Genomic DNA, 19,073 nt, shown 5'->3' on the forward strand with positions numbered 1-19,073 from the left:
TCAATTCACCCCGTCGCGGCTCAACCTGCACATTTAGAAATATATGCATAGATGAAGTACAAAAGTACTTTGTCCAGAGCCTTTGTCCTAGCGGCAATGAGTTTAGACATTATTGTAAGTGGTGTCGAGTTCGAGCCCTCTTTACACCAATTGCAATTTCCTCCCTTCTATATGAGTTTATTTGTAATTTCCTCCTTCTTAATATAGGAGCTTTTTAAAAAAAAAAAAAAAAAGTACAAAAGTACTTTGTGAACACTTTACCAAAAAATACAAATATACATTTGAAAATATTGTCAAGCATCACACTAACACTCAGGGTTTTATTTTTAAACAAAATGCCCAAGGTTATTGTAAACCCTTATTTGACTGCAGTCCAATTTCTTTTTTGTATATTTGATCATCTTGTGCCGTATATAGATAGTGTTCTCTCACGGTCACCATAATATTCTTGTGCGGGAAGGTGGCCACCTTCCACAGTCACTAGGCCCGCTCTTTGGCCATAGGTCTCCCGTGTACACTAGTTCGAATAGGGACACCACCCTTCTCACTTGGACCCAAATTTGATTCACAACTCTCTTGGCCTTAGCCAAAACATATAGGCGTTATACACAAAACATTTATAACAAGACAACATCATTTGAATATAAACAACGAACATAAGTTCAAGTTTTCTCAAATATCACTTGAAAATAAATTTAATTTTTATCCACACTAGTATTTAGGATAGAAAATTCACTATGTACTGTAATGGCCACAATTTAATTATCTTAACTTTTAAAATAATTATCAAACTACGAAGCGAGTGTCTTTTCCTAATTTCTTTAAGTACGAGAAAAATAGAACCCTTATGTCTGGTTGCTTGATTAATGACTAATAGTGATCTAGAAATAAAGAAGAGAGTGAAGTACGATTGAAGAATGAACATGTGCTCGTTTATTTCCTTAGTCGAATGAGTTACAATAGTTACATTTCAAGCTATGACTTAACTTACAAAAAAAACACAAGTAATACATGAATGCCTAATGCAAATGCCTCGAATCTATTCTTCACAAGTTCAAGTCATCCCCTTCCGACGATCGAGAACCAGCGGGCCCAGATCACCAGCAAACGGCGGTGCAACAGCAATGGCAGCAATTTCTCAAACACCTACAAACCAAAACAAACCTCCTTAATGGCTAAAAGACAAGAGAATTAATGGGACTGTTAAGTGTGGAAAAGAGACAAAACTACGTTCTTGATGAAGACCAAGGGATTGCCAAAATAGGAAGGATAAGTGGCAGCAAGCTCCTGCACTCTCCCCAGCCCTAACCGAAGGCTGCCAAGAGGCAAGATCAGCCTTTTCAGCTGCAGCAGCCCTGCAAAGCACAGTTAACAGCCCTACACCCTTGTTGTGCACCTGCAAAAATCACCACCAAGGAATGCAGTTAAAGTGGCTGCAATAATCCAGAAAAGAGGATCTGCTGCAGAAAGAAAACAAGGCATACAGCAGCTCAAGTTAATGCTTCACAAGTACACGTTCTTGTCTATAAAACCCCCTTTCATATGCATCAAGTTCTCCCCTACCACACACTTCAAATTTCGGCAGCATATAGAGTTAGAAAGTGGAGCATTTTTTGAGAGCAACAACTAGGGCAGCCCGTTTCTCCACGGCCACAATAGGTAACGCCATCACCCTTTTGCATCATTTAGGGAGCATCATAGATAACATAGAGGCGTAGAACCATAAATGCTCAAGAACTCAGTTTTGGAACTTAACAACATTATCAATTAGAACCCCATGACAGTAGACTATCTATGAGTACTACTTGTGATCCATCTCTTTCTCCACAATATATGTATAAAATGTTTTTCATGCATTGATGGATAGGGTGAATTATTTGGTGGTTTTATAGTAAAAAAAAGGCATGAGAGTCAGCTTTAGAGAATCAATATCCACCGTCCTTGAAATATGCTTCATTCTCTAATAGGAAAAACACACTATAAATTGTGTTTATTATATTGGGACAGATGTCTTTAATTAATCAAACATCATGTGATACACGAGATAGTAGCAGCAGCAGCAGCCACGATCATCAAGTAATGCCAAGATATGTTAGAAATTGCCGCTTAGACTAATGGCAATAACAAGTAGAGTTTGGAAGGGTTAAACCCACCACAATGAACAACCAGAAAAATCTCCAGATAACTGTTTAACGACTTTCACATAGCCTCTACTCAATCCTCACTTAATGAAAATCACAAAAAACCCAGCATCAGTCACATATAAGCCCTCCAACACCAAAATTCACCTAATCAGATGAGCTAGATAATAAGGGTTCGAAGACTTAGCTTAAGGCCGGCCACCGAGACGAAATCCGACGACGAGCGAACTCCGACGGGACCCGGGAGTTGCGGCAGATGACGGGACGGCGGCAGCTGCTTCACCGCGTCGGGACCTCCGCCGTGCGGTGCTGGGAGACGACGACGGCGAAGGCGCGACGGCGAGGCCAGCGGCTGTTGCATGCATGATCATTCATGCGTAAAATGCATGCAACACAAGATAGCGAGCTATAAAGGAAGTCGTTGGAAGTTGGGAGTTAAGTAGGAGTTAGTTGCTGTGTAACTAACTCAAGCCAGCTGGCAATCATCACGTGAGATATGACGTGTTGCAGCCAATAAGAGTCGAGCACGTGGCTGTTAGTTAGTTAAGTGAGCTAAGATGAACAGTATAAGTAGAGGAGTTGCTTATTTCTTTCGGTTATGTTGAGTATAGTGTTGAATTGTAAATCGGAGCTTAGATCGTGGATCTAGTTCCTCCTCTTCGTTTGATTGTTTCTATCGTGTAAACTTCTTGTTGATTCAATAATACGATCCTCGATTGTTCATTCAAGAGTTGCTTGCGTATTATCGCTGAGTTCGGCAATGCCGAACTAAGAGAGGGAGACCGAGAAGAAGTCACTGAGTTCGGCAGTGACGAGCGAAGATAGGAGGACCGCGAGGAAGTCACTGAGTTCGGCAGTGACGAGCTAAGATAGGAAGACCGCGAAGAAGTCACTGAGTTCGGCAGTGGCGAGCTAAGATAGGAAGACCGCGAAGAAGTCACTGAGTTCGGCAGTGGCGAGCTAAGATAGGGAAGCTACGAGCTCGGATCGTAACACAATTCCGCCATTTTCTTCTCCATTTCAGCGCCTCGCGTCACCGTTCCAGTTTCCGGAGATCGACTGCTCTGGATACCACTTGTTACGATCCGAGCTCGTAGCTTCCCTATCTTAGCTCGCCACTGCCGAACTCAGTGACTTCTTCGCGGTCTTCCTATCTTAGCTCGCCACTGCCGAACTCAGTGACTTCTTCGCGGTCTTCCTATCTTAGCTCGTCACTGCCGAACTCAGTGACTTCCTCGCGGTCCTCCTATCTTCGCTCGTCACTGCCGAACTCAGTGACTTCTTCTCGGTCTCCCTCTCTTAGTTCGGCATTGCCGAACTCAGCGATAATACGCAAGCAACTCTTGAATGAACAATCGAGGATCGTATTATTGAATCAACAAGAAGTTTACACGATAGAAACAATCAAACGAAGAGGAGGAACTAGATCCACGATCTAAGCTCCGATTTACAATTCAACACTATACTCAACATAACCGAAAGAAATAAGCAACTCCTCTACTTATACTGTTCATCTTAGCTCACTTAACTAACTAACAGCCACGTGCTCGACTCTTATTGGCTGCAACACGTCATATCTCACGTGATGATTGCCAGCTGGCTTGAGTTAGTTACACAGCAACTAACTCCTACTTAACTCCCAACTTCCAACGACTTCCTTTATAGCTCGCTATCTTGTGTTGCATGCATTTTACGCATGAATGATCATGCATGCAACAATACCCCCGACTTAAGGTTCCTTGTCCTCAAGGAACCAAGGGAAACGCTCGGTGATCACGTCCGCGAATTCCCAAGAAGCATCGGCAGGGGATCTATCTTTCCAATGGATCAGCCATTTTGTAGCCGCTTGATTGTGTCGCTTCACCATTTTTCTATCCAGAATCGCTTGTGGTATAGCATCATTGATATGAGATGTAGATGGTAGATCTGAAATAGGCCCGAGAGGAGGTGCAGCGGGCTTCAGTAATGAAACATGAAAGACATCATGTATAGCAGCTGATGAGGGTAAATTCAGCTTATAAGCTACCTTCCCCATTCTATCCACGATCTGATATGGTCCAAAAACTTAGCTTCGAACTTGTGGTGTTTGCCCCGAATAGATTTCTGCCTATAGTCTTGAAGCTTCAGCCAAACCCAATCACCAATCTGAAACTCTCTGTCAAAACGATGAAGATCAGCTTGTTTCTTCATTCTTGCTGCAGCTTTCTCAATATTTTTCTTTAATATGACAATCATCTCCTCTCTATCTCTCAAAGCAATGTCTATAGCTTCAATATCTGAATCCCCAGGTAGGTATGGGACATGTAAAGGAGGTGGAAATCCATATAATGCTTCAAAGGGAGTCATCCGAATACTCGAGTGATAAGTAGTGTTGTACCAATATTCGGCTAATCCCAGCCATTGAACCCAAGAGTGTGGTTTCTCTCCCATAGAGCATCTCAAATAACATTGTAAACATCTATTAACAACCTCAGATTGTCCATCGGTCTCAGGGTGATAGGCTGTAGAATATAGCAATTCCACACCCAATAAAGTCATAAACTCCTTCCAGAAAGCTCCCACAAACACAGCACCTCGATCACTCACAATTTTAGCAGGCATGCCATGTAATTTGAAAACAAAATCCATGAATATTTCTGCTACTTTCTTGGCTGTAAAAGGATGGGACAAAGCCATAAAATGAGCATACTTACTCAACCGATCTACCACCACAAATATAGTGTCTTTTCCATGCGAAGTAGGTAAAGCCTCTATGAAATCCATAGTGATATCAGTAAAAATTGCAGCAGGCATAGGCAGGGGTTGAAGTAATCCAGCCGGGGAAGTAGTGCTTGGTTTATATCTTTGGCAAGTCACACACATCCTCACAAATTCTTTAACATCCTTCATCATCTTAGGCCAATAACACAAGGCAGAGATCCTCTTGTAAGTTCCCAACACACCCGAATGGCCAGCTGTTGCAGACTCATGGAATATAGTTAGAATTTTGGCCTTCAAGAATACATCATTTCCAACTACAAGTCTGCCATTTCTCCTTAACTCACCATTTTTCCAGCTAAATTTAGGGTGAGAAGTAGTATCAGTCTGTTTTGCATTCAAAATTAATTGAATTTGTTGATCTGCTTTCCAAGATTCCTTAATCTGCTCAATTAATTCCAAGGGAATTATAAGAGAAGTTAGAGCAAATATCATAGATTCTGGCACCCTAGATAAGGCATCAGCCACTGCATTATCACATCCTTTCTTGTACCTTATCTCATAATCGAATTGCATAAGTTTTGTCATCCAAGCTTGTTGAGTTGGAGTTGTCAACTTCTGCTCAACCAAATATTTGAGGCTCTGATGATCAGTTAGGATTATAAACCTCCTACATTGCAGGTAGTAATACCATTTTTTTACTGCCATCAAGATAGCCAAGAGTTCTTTTTCATACACAGACAGGGCTTGATGTTTAGGAGTTAAGGCTTTGCTGATAAAAGCTATAGGATGTTTCTCCTGCATTAGTACAGCACCAATACCCACTCCAGATGCGTCTGTTTCAACTACAAACTCCTTGGAGAAATCGGGTAAAGCTAAAACTGGTGCAGATATCATAGCACTTTTTAATTTATCAAAAGCTTCTTGTGCTTCCTCAGGCCAACTAAATGCAGCACCTTTTGTCACCTCTATCAATGGTTTAGCAATGACTCCATAATTGTATACAAATCACCTATAATATCCAGTTAAACCCAAGAAGCTTCTAACATGTTTAATCGTTTTTGGTCTTGGCCAATTCTTAACCGCTGCTATCTTGGCTTCATCAGTAGCAACACCATCAGCAGAAATGACATGTCCCAAGTATTCCACCCTTCTACACCCAAAACTACATTTAGACTTCTTAGCTAGAAGGCTGTGCTGCTTCATTAAGTTCATCACAGCCTTCAAGTGAAACTCATGGTCTTCCTTACTTTTGCTATAGATCAAGATGTCATCAAAGAAAACCAAAATAAATTTCCTCAAATGCTCTCTGAAGACAGAATTCATCAAGTTTTGAAAGGTGGCCGGAGCATTTGTTAATCCAAATGGCATCACTAAAAATTCATAGTGACCGGAGTGAGTTTTGAAGGCTGTTTTATGGATGTCCTCCAGCCTCATTCGAACTTGCCAATAGCCAGACCGTAGATCAATTTTAGAAAACCAAGTAGCCCCACCCAACTCATCCAAAAGCTCCTCAATAACCGGTATAGGGTATTTATCCTTAACCGTGATAGCATTTAAAGCTCTATAATCCACACACATGCGCCATGATGAGTCCTTCTTCTTGACTAAAACAATAGGGCTAGCAAAGGAACTCTCACTATGCCTTATAACTCCAGATTTCAGCATTTCATCAATCATAGTTTCAATGATATCTTTCTGTTTGGAAGCATATTTATAGGGCCTTATGTTGACAGCATTAGACCCCTCTTTCAAAATGATTTTGTGATCTTGCTCCCTCGGTGGTGGTAATGAACTTGGCTCTGCAAATATGGCTTCATTCTCATCCAATATCAGTTTAAGTTCTGGCCATATTTCCTCTGTACTGATCTCATAACAGAAGGAAATTTCCTCTTCTATTGAAGGCATCAGCTGGCTGATCTTTCTTTCATTTTCATCTTTTTCTTGCAGGTTGCAGATATGTAAACAATGTAATTGATCAGATTTTGGTGACCATAGCTCTCCTTGCAACTTCACAACCGCACCAGATAATTTGAATTGCATAGTCAGCTTGTTGAAATCCCATGTAATCTCACCCAAGGTAGACAACCAAGCACCACCCAATATCAAATCATAAGTTTCTAAATGATAAGATAGACCTCAGCTTGAAATGTTGCTCCCTGCATTCCCACTCAAGGCTACTACATTTCTGATTGCATTGCAGTAGTTGTCCATTAGCAACCTCTACAGCCTTAGAGCTCACTGCAGTGAGTTCACACTTAATCTTTTTAGCTACTCTGGAACTCAAGAAGTTATGAGTACTCCCAGTATCAATTAAGATCTTTAAAGCCTTTTTCTGACAGATTCCTCTAATCCTCATCAGTTGAGGTCCATTCTTACCCCAAACAGCATGTAAAGACAGCTGGAGATCCGGTTCTTCACCAGCCCTTGTTTCATCTGCCAATTCTGCTTGTTCCTCACTTTCTGCTGTGTCTCCCAGCTCAATCAGTTGTATAACATAAAATTTCCTCTTAGAACATTGATGATTAGGAGTGAATTTTTCAGTGCACCAGAAACACTCCTTCCTAGCTCTTTTTTCATCCATTTCTTTGGGTGATAGATTAGTGCTAGCTCTAACACCACCCAAACGATTAGGCTCCTTATTACCTCCACTCCAATTGTTAGTATTCACCACAGGTTTAGTATTAGTGGTGACTGCCAGGGGCTTACTACTCGAGTAATAACTGCTATTAGAATACACATTACTCTGCATCACCTTAGGCTTAATTCCTAAAGCCTTCACAGTTAGTTCTTGCAATTTAGCTAATGAGTAAGCCTCAGCCAAGCTCTTAGGTTTAAACATTCTCACTGGCATTTGTAGTTCATCAATAAGTCCAGATAAGAAAAAACTAAGTGCTTGATCCTCTCTTATATTAGCTCTCGGATACAACTCATCAAAAGTATCCATGTATGATTGTAGCGTACCTTTTTGTTTGAGATTCCTCAGATCTGCAAGCGGATCCTCAAAAGCATGAGCTCCAAAGCGAGCTGCTACGCACGAGATGTAATATCTCCAATCAACATACGCCTCATTTCCATGTAGAGTCAAAAATCCTCTATGCCATTGGAGAGCTTTTCCTTCCATATGAATTGCTGCTACCTTTACTTTCTCCGCCTCTGGTACCCTTGCTACTTGAAAAAAATATTCAGCTCTCATCATCCAACCTTCAAATCCTTCACCATCAAATTTAGGAAACTCATATCGAGTAGATCTTCCCCAATCTGATTTTCCTTCGCTACTTCCTTCACCATTATCCATTGCTGCGTTGTTTTTCTGATTCTGCAAATTAATCGCAGCGATTGCTTGCCTCAGTTCCAAAATTTGGATTTCCTGCTCATGAATGACTTGATCACGCTCACTTAACTTCTGATCCATCAATTCCGCCATTTTCTTCTCCATTTCAGCGCCTCGCGTCACCGTTCCAGTTTCCGGAGATCGACTGCTCTGGATACCACTTGTTACGATCCGAGCTCGTAGCTTCCCTATCTTAGCTCGCCACTGCCGAACTCAGTGACTTCTTCGCGGTCTTCCTATCTTAGCTCGCCACTGCCGAACTCAGTGACTTCTTCGCGGTCTTCCTATCTTAGCTCGTCACTGCCGAACTCAGTGACTTCCTCGCGGTCCTCCTATCTTCGCTCGTCACTGCCGAACTCAGTGACTTCTTCTCGGTCTCCCTCTCTTAGTTCGGCATTGCCGAACTCAGCGATAATACGCAAGCAACTCTTGAATGAACAATCGAGGATCGTATTATTGAATCAACAAGAAGTTTACATGATAGAAACAATCAAACGAAGAGGAGGAACTAGATCCACGATCTAAGCTCCGATTTACAATTCAACACTATACTCAACATAACCGAAAGAAATAAGCAACTCCTCTACTTATACTGTTCATCTTAGCTCACTTAACTAACTAACAGCCACGTGCTCGACTCTTATTGGCTGCAACACGTCATATCTCACGTGATGATTGCCAGCTGGCTTGAGTTAGTTACACAGCAACTAACTCCTACTTAACTCCCAACTTCCAACGACTTCCTTTATAGCTCGCTATCTTGTGTTGCATGCATTTTACGCATGAATGATCATGCATGCAACAAATTGATGGATCAGAAGTTAAGTGAGCGTGATCAAGTCATTCATGAGCAGGAAATCCAAATTTTGGAACTGAGGCAAGCAATCGCTGCGATTAATTTGCAGAATCAGAAAAACAACGCAGCAATGGATAATGGTGAAGGAAGTAGCGAAGGAAAATCAGATTGGGGAAGATCTACTCGATATGAGTTTCCTAAATTTGATGGTGAAGGATTTGAAGGTTGGATGATGAGAGCTGAATATTTTTTTCAAGTAGCAAGGGTACCAGAGGCGGAGAAAGTAAAGGTAGCAGCAATTCATATGGAAGGAAAAGCTCTCCAATGGCATAGAGGATTTTTGACTCTACATGGAAATGAGGCGTATGTTGATTGGAGATATTACATCTCGTGCGTAGCAGCTCGCTTTGGAGCTCATGCTTTTGAGGATCCGCTTGCAGATCTGAGGAATCTCAAACAAAAAGGTACGCTACAATCATACATGGATACTTTTGATGAGTTGTATCCGAGAGCTAATATAAGAGAGGATCAAGCACTTAGTTTTTTCTTATCTGGACTTATTGATGAACTACAAATGCCAGTGAGAATGTTTAAACCTAAGAGCTTGGCTGAGGCTTACTCATTAGCTAAATTGCAAGAACTAACTGTGAAGGCTTTAGGAATTAAGCCTAAGGTGATGCAGAGTAATGTGTATTCTAATAGCAGTTATTACTCGAGTAGTAAGCCCCTGGCAGTCACCACTAATACTAAACCTGTGGTGAATACTAACAATTGGAGTGGAGGTAATAAGGAGCCTAATCGTTTGGGTGGTGTTAGAGCTAGCACTAATCTATCACCCAAAGAAATGGATGAAAAAAGAGCTAGGAAGGAGTGTTTCTGGTGCACTGAAAAATTCACTCCTAATCATCAATGTTCTAAGAGGAAATTTTATGTTATACAACTGATTGAGCTGGGAGACACAGCAGAAAGTGAGGAACAAGCAGAATTGGCAGATGAAACAAGGGCTGGTGAAGAACCGGATCTCCAGCTGTCTTTACATGCTGTTTGGGGTAAGAATGGACCTCAACTGATGAGGATTAGAGGAATCTGTCAGAAAAAGGCTTTAAAGATCTTAATTGATACTGGGAGTACTCATAACTTCTTGAGTTCCAGAGTAGCTAAAAAGATTAAGTGTGAACTCACTGCAGTGAGCTCTAAGGCTGTAGAGGTTGCTAATGGACAACTACTGCAATGCAATCAGAAATGTAGTAGCCTTGAGTGGGAAATGCAGGGAGCAACATTTCAAGCTGAGGTCTATCTTATTCATTTAGAAACTTATGATTTGATATTGGGTGGTGCTTGGTTGTCTACCTTGGGTGAGATTACATGGGATTTCAACAAGCTGACTATGCAATTCAAATTATCTGGTGCGGTTGTGAAGTTGCAAGGAGAGCTATGGTCACCAAAATCTGATCAATTACATTGTTTACATATCTGCAACCTGCAAGAAAAAGATGAAAATGAAAGAAAGATCAGCCAGCTGATGCCTTCAATAGAAGAGGAAATTTCCTTCTGTTATGAGATCAGTACAGAGGAAATATGGCCAGAACTTAAACTGATATTGGATGAGAATGAAGCCATATTTGCAGAGCCAAGTTCATTACCACCACCGAGGGAGCAAGATCACAAAATCATTTTGAAAGAGGGGTCTAATGCTGTCAACATAAGGCCCTATAAATATGCTTCCAAACAGAAAGATATCATTGAAACTATGATTGATGAAATGCTGAAATCTGGAGTTATAAGGCATAGTGAGAGTTCCTTTGCTAGCCCTATTGTTTTAGTCAAGAAGAAGGACTCATCATGGCGCATGTGTGTGGATTATAGAGCTTTAAATGCTATCACGGTTAAGGATAAATACCCTATACCGGTTATTGAGGAGCTTTTGGATGAGTTGGGTGGGGCTACTTGGTTTTCTAAAATTGATCTACGGTCTGGCTATTGGCAAGTTCGAATGAGGCTGGAGGACATCCATAAAACAGCCTTCAAAACTCACTCCGGTCACTATGAATTTTTAGTGATGCCATTTGGATTAACAAATGCTCCGGCCACCTTTCAAAACTTGATGAATTCTGTCTTCAGAGAGCATTTGAGGAAATTTATTTTGGTTTTCTTTGATGACATCTTGATCTATAGCAAAAGTAAGGAAGACCATGAGTTTCACTTGAAGGCTGTGATGAACTTAATGAAGCAGCACAGCCTTCTAGCTAAGAAGTCTAAATGTAGTTTTGGGTGTAGAAGGGTGGAATACTTGGGACATGTCATTTCTGCTGATGGTGTTGCTACTGATGAAGCCAAGATAGCAGCGGTTAAGAATTGGCCAAGACCAAAAACGATTAAACATGTTAGAAGCTTCTTGGGTTTAACTGGATATTATAGGCGATTTGTATACAATTATGGAGTCATTGCTAAACCATTGATAGAGGTGACAAAAGGTGCTGCATTTAGTTGGCCTGAGGAAGCACAAGAAGCTTTTGATAAATTAAAAAGTGCTATGATATCTGCACCAGTTTTAGCTTTACCCGATTTCTCCAAGGAGTTTGTAGTTGAAACAGACGCATCTGGAGTGGGTATTGGTGCTGTACTAATGCAGGAGAAACATCCTATAGCTTTTATCAGCAAAGCCTTAACTCCTAAACATCAAGCCCTGTCTGTGTATGAAAAAGAACTCTTGGCTATCTTGATGGCAGTAAAAAAATGGTATTACTACCTGCAATGTAGGAGGTTTATAATCCTAACTGATCATCAGAGCCTCAAATATTTGGTTGAGCAGAAGTTGACAACTCCAACTCAACAAGCTTGGATGACAAAACTTATGCAATTCGATTATGAGATAAGGTACAAGAAAGGATGTGATAATGCAGTGGCTGATGCCTTATCTAGGGTGCCAGAATCTATGATATTTGCTCTAACTTCTCTTATAATTCCCTTGGAATTAATTGAGCAGATTAAGGAATCTTGGAAAGCAGATCAACAAATTCAATTAATTTTGAATGCAAAACAGACTGATACTACTTCTCACCCTAAATTTAGCTGGAAAAATGGTGAGTTAAGGAGAAATGGCAGACTTGTAGTTGGAAATGATGTATTCTTGAAGGCCAAAATTCTAACTATATTCCATGAGTCTGCAACAGCTGGCCATTCGGGTGTGTTGGGAACTTACAAGAGGATCTCTGCCTTGTGTTATTGGCCTAAGATGATGAAGGATGTTAAAGAATTTGTGAGGATGTGTGTGACTTGCCAAAGATATAAACCAAGCACTACTTCCCCGGCTGGATTACTTCAACCCCTGCCTATGCCTGCTGCAATTTTTACTGATATCACTATGGATTTCATAGAGGCTTTACCTACTTCGCATGGAAAAGACACTATATTTGTGGTGGTAGATCGGTTGAGTAAGTATGCTCATTTTATGGCTTTGTCCCATCCTTTTACAGCCAAGAAAGTAGCAGAAATATTCATGGATTTTGTTTTCAAATTACATGGCATGCCTGCTAAAATTGTGAGTGATCGAGGTGCTGTGTTTGTGGGAGCTTTCTGGAAGGAGTTTATGACTTTATTGGGTGTGGAATTGCTATATTCTACAGCCTATCACCCTGAGACCGATGGACAATCTGAGGTTGTTAATAGATGTTTACAATGTTATTTGAGATGCTCTATGGGAGAGAAACCACACTCTTGGGTTCAATGGCTGGGATTAGCCGAATATTGGTACAACACTACTTATCACTCGAGTATTCGGATGACTCCCTTTGAAGCATTATATGGATTTCCACCTCCTTTACATGTCTCATACCTACCTGGGGATTCAGATATTGAAGCTATAGACATTGCTTTGAGAGATAGAGAGGAGATGATTGTCATATTAAAGAAAAATATTGAGAAAGCTGCAGCAAGAATGAAGAAACAAGCTGATCTTCATCGTTTTGACAGAGAGTTTCAGATTGGTGATTGGGTTTGGCTGAAGCTTCAAGACTATAGGCAGAAATCTATTCGGGGCAAACACCACAAGTTCGAAGCTAAGTTTTTTGGACCATATCAGATCGTGGATAGAATGGGGAAGGTAGCTTATAAGCTGAATTTACCCTCATCAGCTGCTATACATGATGTCTTTCATGTTTCATTACTGAAGCCCGCTGCACCTCCTCTCGGGCCTATTTCAGATCTACCATCTACATCTCATATCAATGATGCTATACCACAAGCGATTCTGGATAGAAAAATGGTGAAGCGACACAATCAAGCGGCTACAAAATGGCTGATCCATTGGAAAGATAGATCCCCTGCCGATGCTTCTTGGAAATTCGCGGACGTGATCACCGAGCGTTTCCCTTGGTTCCTTGAGGACAAGGAACCTTAAGTCGGGGGTATTGTTGCATGCATGATCATTCATGCGTAAAATGCATGCAACACAAGATAGCGAGCTATAAAGGAAGTCGTTGGAAGTTGGGAGTTAAGTAGGAGTTAGTTGCTGTGTAACTAACTCAAGCCAGCTGGCAATCATCACGTGAGATATGACGTGTTGCAGCCAATAAGAGTCGAGCACGTGGCTGTTAGTTAGTTAAGTGAGCTAAGATGAACAGTATAAGTAGAGGAGTTGCTTATTTCTTTCGGTTATGTTGAGTATAGTGTTGAATTGTAAATCGGAGCTTAGATCGTGGATCTAGTTCCTCCTCTTCGTTTGATTGTTTCTATCGTGTAAACTTCTTGTTGATTCAATAATACGATCCTCGATTGTTCATTCAAGAGTTGCTTGCGTATTATCGCTGAGTTCGGCAATGCCGAACTAAGAGAGGGAGACCGAGAAGAAGTCACTGAGTTCGGCAGTGACGAGCGAAGATAGGAGGACCGCGAGGAAGTCACTGAGTTCGGCAGTGACGAGCTAAGATAGGAAGACCGCGAAGAAGTCACTGAGTTCGGCAGTGGCGAGCTAAGATAGGAAGACCGCGAAGAAGTCACTGAGTTCGGCAGTGGCGAGCTAAGATAGGGAAGCTACGAGCTCGGATCGTAACAGCGGCGTACCGAAAAGGGACTTGGAGGCGCTGCCTCTCGATTCTCGCGATCCAGGGGAGGAGGTCGAATTCTGATGAAGAAGGGGGACGGCGGTTTCGCCGGAGAAGAAGGGGGCGACGACGCTCGAAAGCGGGAAAGCCGCCTACCTAGGGTTTGATTTCCTTAATTTGGGGATTTACTAATTGTCCAAATTAGAAAAGAAAGGGAGAAGTGAAAGAGGGAGAGACGAAGAAAGATAGGGAGGAAGATGGCGCCGGAGACGGCGGTGCGTGGCGGCCGGGCAGCGGCGGGAGTCGCCGAGGTAGGAGGGAGAGAGCTAGGGTTCCTATCTAAATTGGGGATTTTGAAAATGGGAAGGAAAAGGGGGGAGCCTATTATTTTGATTAAAGTGGGAAGGCAGTTTGACCAAAAAATTTTGAAGAATAAGGAATTTGGGCCTCACCAATTATGTTTGAGGAAAAAAAATTATTTGGGGAGTGGGCTGCCTAAAAAAGAGGGGGGGGGGGGGAATAGATGTAATAATAATAATAATGCATATGAGGAGTTGGACGATAGTTATATTTCATGATAATAAAATATAACACCCGGATTTTATTTTAATGCTTGAATGATTTACATAGGAAGTAACACTCCTCCGTTAAACAAAATTTATAGACCTCCATATAAATTAAATCGCATGATTTAATTAATGCTCAAGGACCCCTTATGAGTTAAAGAAAGGGAATGAATAAAATGATCATGCATTTAGAATGCACTCATGATAAAGTATTTGGCTTCTTAAAGTTTAATCAAGTATTATTCTCATATTACTAAAGGGACGTCTTCGTGCGTCGTCTAAAATCAAATCAAGGAGATTGTTCGGCTAGAGAGATATAGCTTTTGAGATGGGCTTTCTTTTCGAACATGATTTTATGTGAAAACGTGAATATATTTTCAATATATTGTCATGCCACGTTTTGTTTTATAATTACCTATCTGCTTGGCTATGTCAAACATGTTAAATCGAATTCGGGTCCCAGTAGGGCCGCAAACCCTACTCGGACTAGTGTACACATATGGGGACCGTGTGCTAGCTTTCGAGTTGGCCGGTCCAGTGACCGTCGTGGAATGTGGTCACATTCCTGGTTCATATTATGTTTATGTGATTGTGCAATCAAATTCAAGAAATGAAAAAAAGAATTTAGTGACTCGGGCCTTAGTTCAAATAAAAATCTCGTGTTCACTCAACTATGGCTGACAATTAAATAAGAACTATTTTTAGCACTAAGTCCACTGGGTATACCAAATACTCAGCCCTGCATGTTTATTTTTCTAACGCGTAGGTTGAAGGTGATCGAGGTGCTGAAAGTGTTGGGAGGAACTTATGAATAATGATTGTCTTGGAACCTTCCGTTGCCTGTTTAAGTATTGTCCTAGTGAAACAATGAAATTAGCCTAAATACTTTAATTTTGACTTGGTTGTACCCTTTCGCCTTCAAGACTATTTTTTTAGTCAGGTATTCCTTTTATGATTAGTTTATGATTGATGAGTTTAATTTAGTTGCGAAATAACTACGCTCACTAGCACTAGGGAGTTGTGGTCGTGACAATTTACGTTGTCCAAGGTTTTGAGATAAATTCCTTGTTTCTCGATGTTATTCTCCTGGCCAGTTTTTCCCTTTTTGGAAAAGAAAATAAAAGTCAAACAATTCTTAGCTTCGAGAAGATGGAGTAATTTATGGATGCGCCTAAAACCATGTGTTTCTCCTATTAATCTTAAGTTCACAAATATTTATTTGGCTTATGTAAGATTTCAAAAATTAATTCAAAGCTTAAATTAAATTATTTTAAGCTTAATTAATTACACAATAAGGAGTAATTAAAACTTATTAATTGTACATATACTCAAATTTAGGCTAAAAGTAATTATTAATCCTTCGTCCCAAAAGAACTAATCTGGGCCATGACCATATTTCATCTTCAACCCACATAAATAAATAACTATATTTTTTGAATTTTGGACCACTCTTCATTTATTCACGGCAGCCCAACAACAAATAAATATTAACCCTACATATCAAACTCATCTTCCACCTCATTTATATCTAACCCTAATGAAATGAGACTCCTCACCCCTAAATTCCTGCCTCTGCCGTCCGCCGCCTCCAGCGCGGCGCCCCGCCACCTCTTCATCTTCAGATCTAACTTTCTCTCCCCCGGGTCTGCCGCCGCCGCCATTCCGCCAGAGCAGCCTCCCAACCCACTCCCTCCTTGTTCTGACGCCACCACCACTGCCGGATGCCGACTTCAGCCCGCCGGTAAGGTTGGTCTTATTTTCTTTCCTTTTTAATGTATTTTCCTAAGATTTAAATCTTTGTCTTACAAGTTCTGGTGTTTCACTTATACATATTCGTAAATATTTCAATTTTAGTAATGATTTGTTGACAATTTTCATTTGTTATGGACTTATTTTTCAAAAAGTGAATATTTTGGACCAAATTCGTATTTTGGTCTTATGTTTAGGACCAAAATTGATATTTACCCGATACAAAAATACAAGCATTATAGACAAAGTATACAAACAATACGCACAAGAACCACACACTATACATAAAATATACGCACTTGACACACACTATACACAAAATACAAACACTGCAACACATCCTCTGTACAGAGTACACACAACATAAATAAAATAACAACAATATACACAAAATATAAACATTTCACGCACTATACACAAGACAAACAAACTAAACACACTACACACAAGATATAAGCACTGCAACACACACAACACAAAATACACACAATTTACATAAAAACACCCACATAAACAAAATACAAACACTTCACACAAAACAAACATATAAACACACTAAACATGAAATAAAGTATAAACAAAATACAAAAAGTATACACAAAATAGACACTTCACATACTACACACTAAATGCAAAATACACACATTATAATAAACAAAGTATTACACAAAATACACACTATATACAAATTGTACATGCACAAGAAAAATATAAATAACACACACTAAAAATAAAATATACGCGCTAGACACATGCTATACACAAAATACAAGAACCGCGCGTATACACCCAACACAAAATACACACAATATATACAATATATCCATAATATACGTAAAACACAAACACTTCACACACTATACACAAAACAAACAAACTAAACACAAGTAAAACACATTTTCGTAGCAACTATTCCCAAACCAAACATACTAATCAAACTATACACAAAATACGCACAACATAATCACTATAAACTAAATACACTTTATCTTAAAATGCACTCACTACACATTACAAAAAATATAGACAGACAACTACAACTACAACTACAAAATACATACACACTACACAAAAATACATACAAAAATATACACATAGCACACACTATAAATACGATATACACAAAATACATGCATTGCACCAACATATATATATACACACAACATATATTGCACATAATGCATACGCTACACATTATAAACGCACATTACAAACACTACAAGCTAAATATACACTATACATAAAATGTCGTGCACTATATATACATACAGAATATACACAACTACACACAGTACATACAGAGTACATAGAGCATACACACTGCCACACATTATACAAAATAAACAAATTACACCCACTATACAAAATATACACATGTAGAAAATATACAAATAGCACACACAATAAACATACTATACACAAAATACACCACTATACTCAAAATACATACACTACACACAAAAATTATAAGATGTATAGCACCCAATATAAACTCACAATACAATTAGATAACATAATAATAAAAACAATAATAATAATATAATAATCATTATTATAGTGATAATAAACTAAATTATAAATATTTACTGATGTTTTAACTAGATATAATTCATAAATTCAAAATTTAATAAAGACATTTTTTATTAGTTATTAATTTATAAATAAATAATAAAATAATAATTGCTACTTATATTATAATTATTTAATATATTGTTCAAAATAATAATTATTACTTATCAATATATCATTCATAATTGAAATAACTATATTATAATTATTTAATATATTGTTAATTAATTAGTACAATGCTAATGAAGACAATAATGAATACTAATAATTACTATTATTATAATAATATATTATTACTATTAAAATAATAATTATAAATACTATAATTATAGTTTAATATTATTATTAATACACCTATGCACAAAATTTGTACATTACCCCACTATAAACCAAAATACATGCATTATAGAAATCAGACACTATACACAAAATATACTTGCACTATAGAAATAAGACACTATACACAAAATATACAAAACGCAACCATTACGCCCACATACACAAACCACAAAATACATACTTCATATATTGCACGTAATACACGCACTATACACAAACTACATAGTATTCACAAAATACACATTACACATACACTATACACACATGTCATTGCAAATATACACACATGTCATTGCAACTATACACAAATTAAACATACTAATCAAACGATACACAAAAGACACACTTTATACACACTAATAACGGTCCACTGCGCATACTACACACTAGACACACTAATATAAACGTATAGCAAATACACACATAATACACTATAAACACAATATACACAAAATAGAAACATTGCACCCTTATATACACATTGCACATACACACATTACAAAAAGGTATAGCAAATACCCACATAATACACTCTATAAACACAATATACGTAAAATTGTATAGCAAATACACACATAATACACTCTATAAACACAATATACATAAAATAGAAACATTGCACCCTTATATACACATTGCACATACACACACATCACAACAAAATATAAACACACATACACATCACATAATACACGCAAAATATAAACATGCACAAAATACTCAAAGTATACACAAAATACCCACACTACTCACATTATGCACACTGCACATTATTACACTACACTCACACTATACACAAAATTAGAATGTAAAGAAAATACTAACATACCACACATTATG

The 19,073-nt window shown here is 39.0% G+C and overlaps 1 long non-coding RNA gene across 1 annotated transcript; it reads right to left on the bottom strand.

The window, feature by feature from the left end:
* Positions 1–910: 910 nt before the first annotated feature.
* On the bottom strand, positions 911–2,488 carry LOC121805040. Its single transcript, XR_006051245.1, has 2 exons — positions 1,231–2,488; positions 911–1,146 (listed from the first exon to the last, which is right to left on the bottom strand). It is a non-coding gene; the product is annotated as an uncharacterized LOC121805040 (long non-coding RNA).
* Between the last annotated feature and the right edge of the window lie 16,585 nt (positions 2,489–19,073).

This window comes from Salvia splendens, chromosome 5, assembly GCF_004379255.2.
Source record: "Salvia splendens isolate huo1 chromosome 5, SspV2, whole genome shotgun sequence".
NCBI classification, from domain to species: domain Eukaryota; kingdom Viridiplantae; phylum Streptophyta; class Magnoliopsida; order Lamiales; family Lamiaceae; genus Salvia; species Salvia splendens.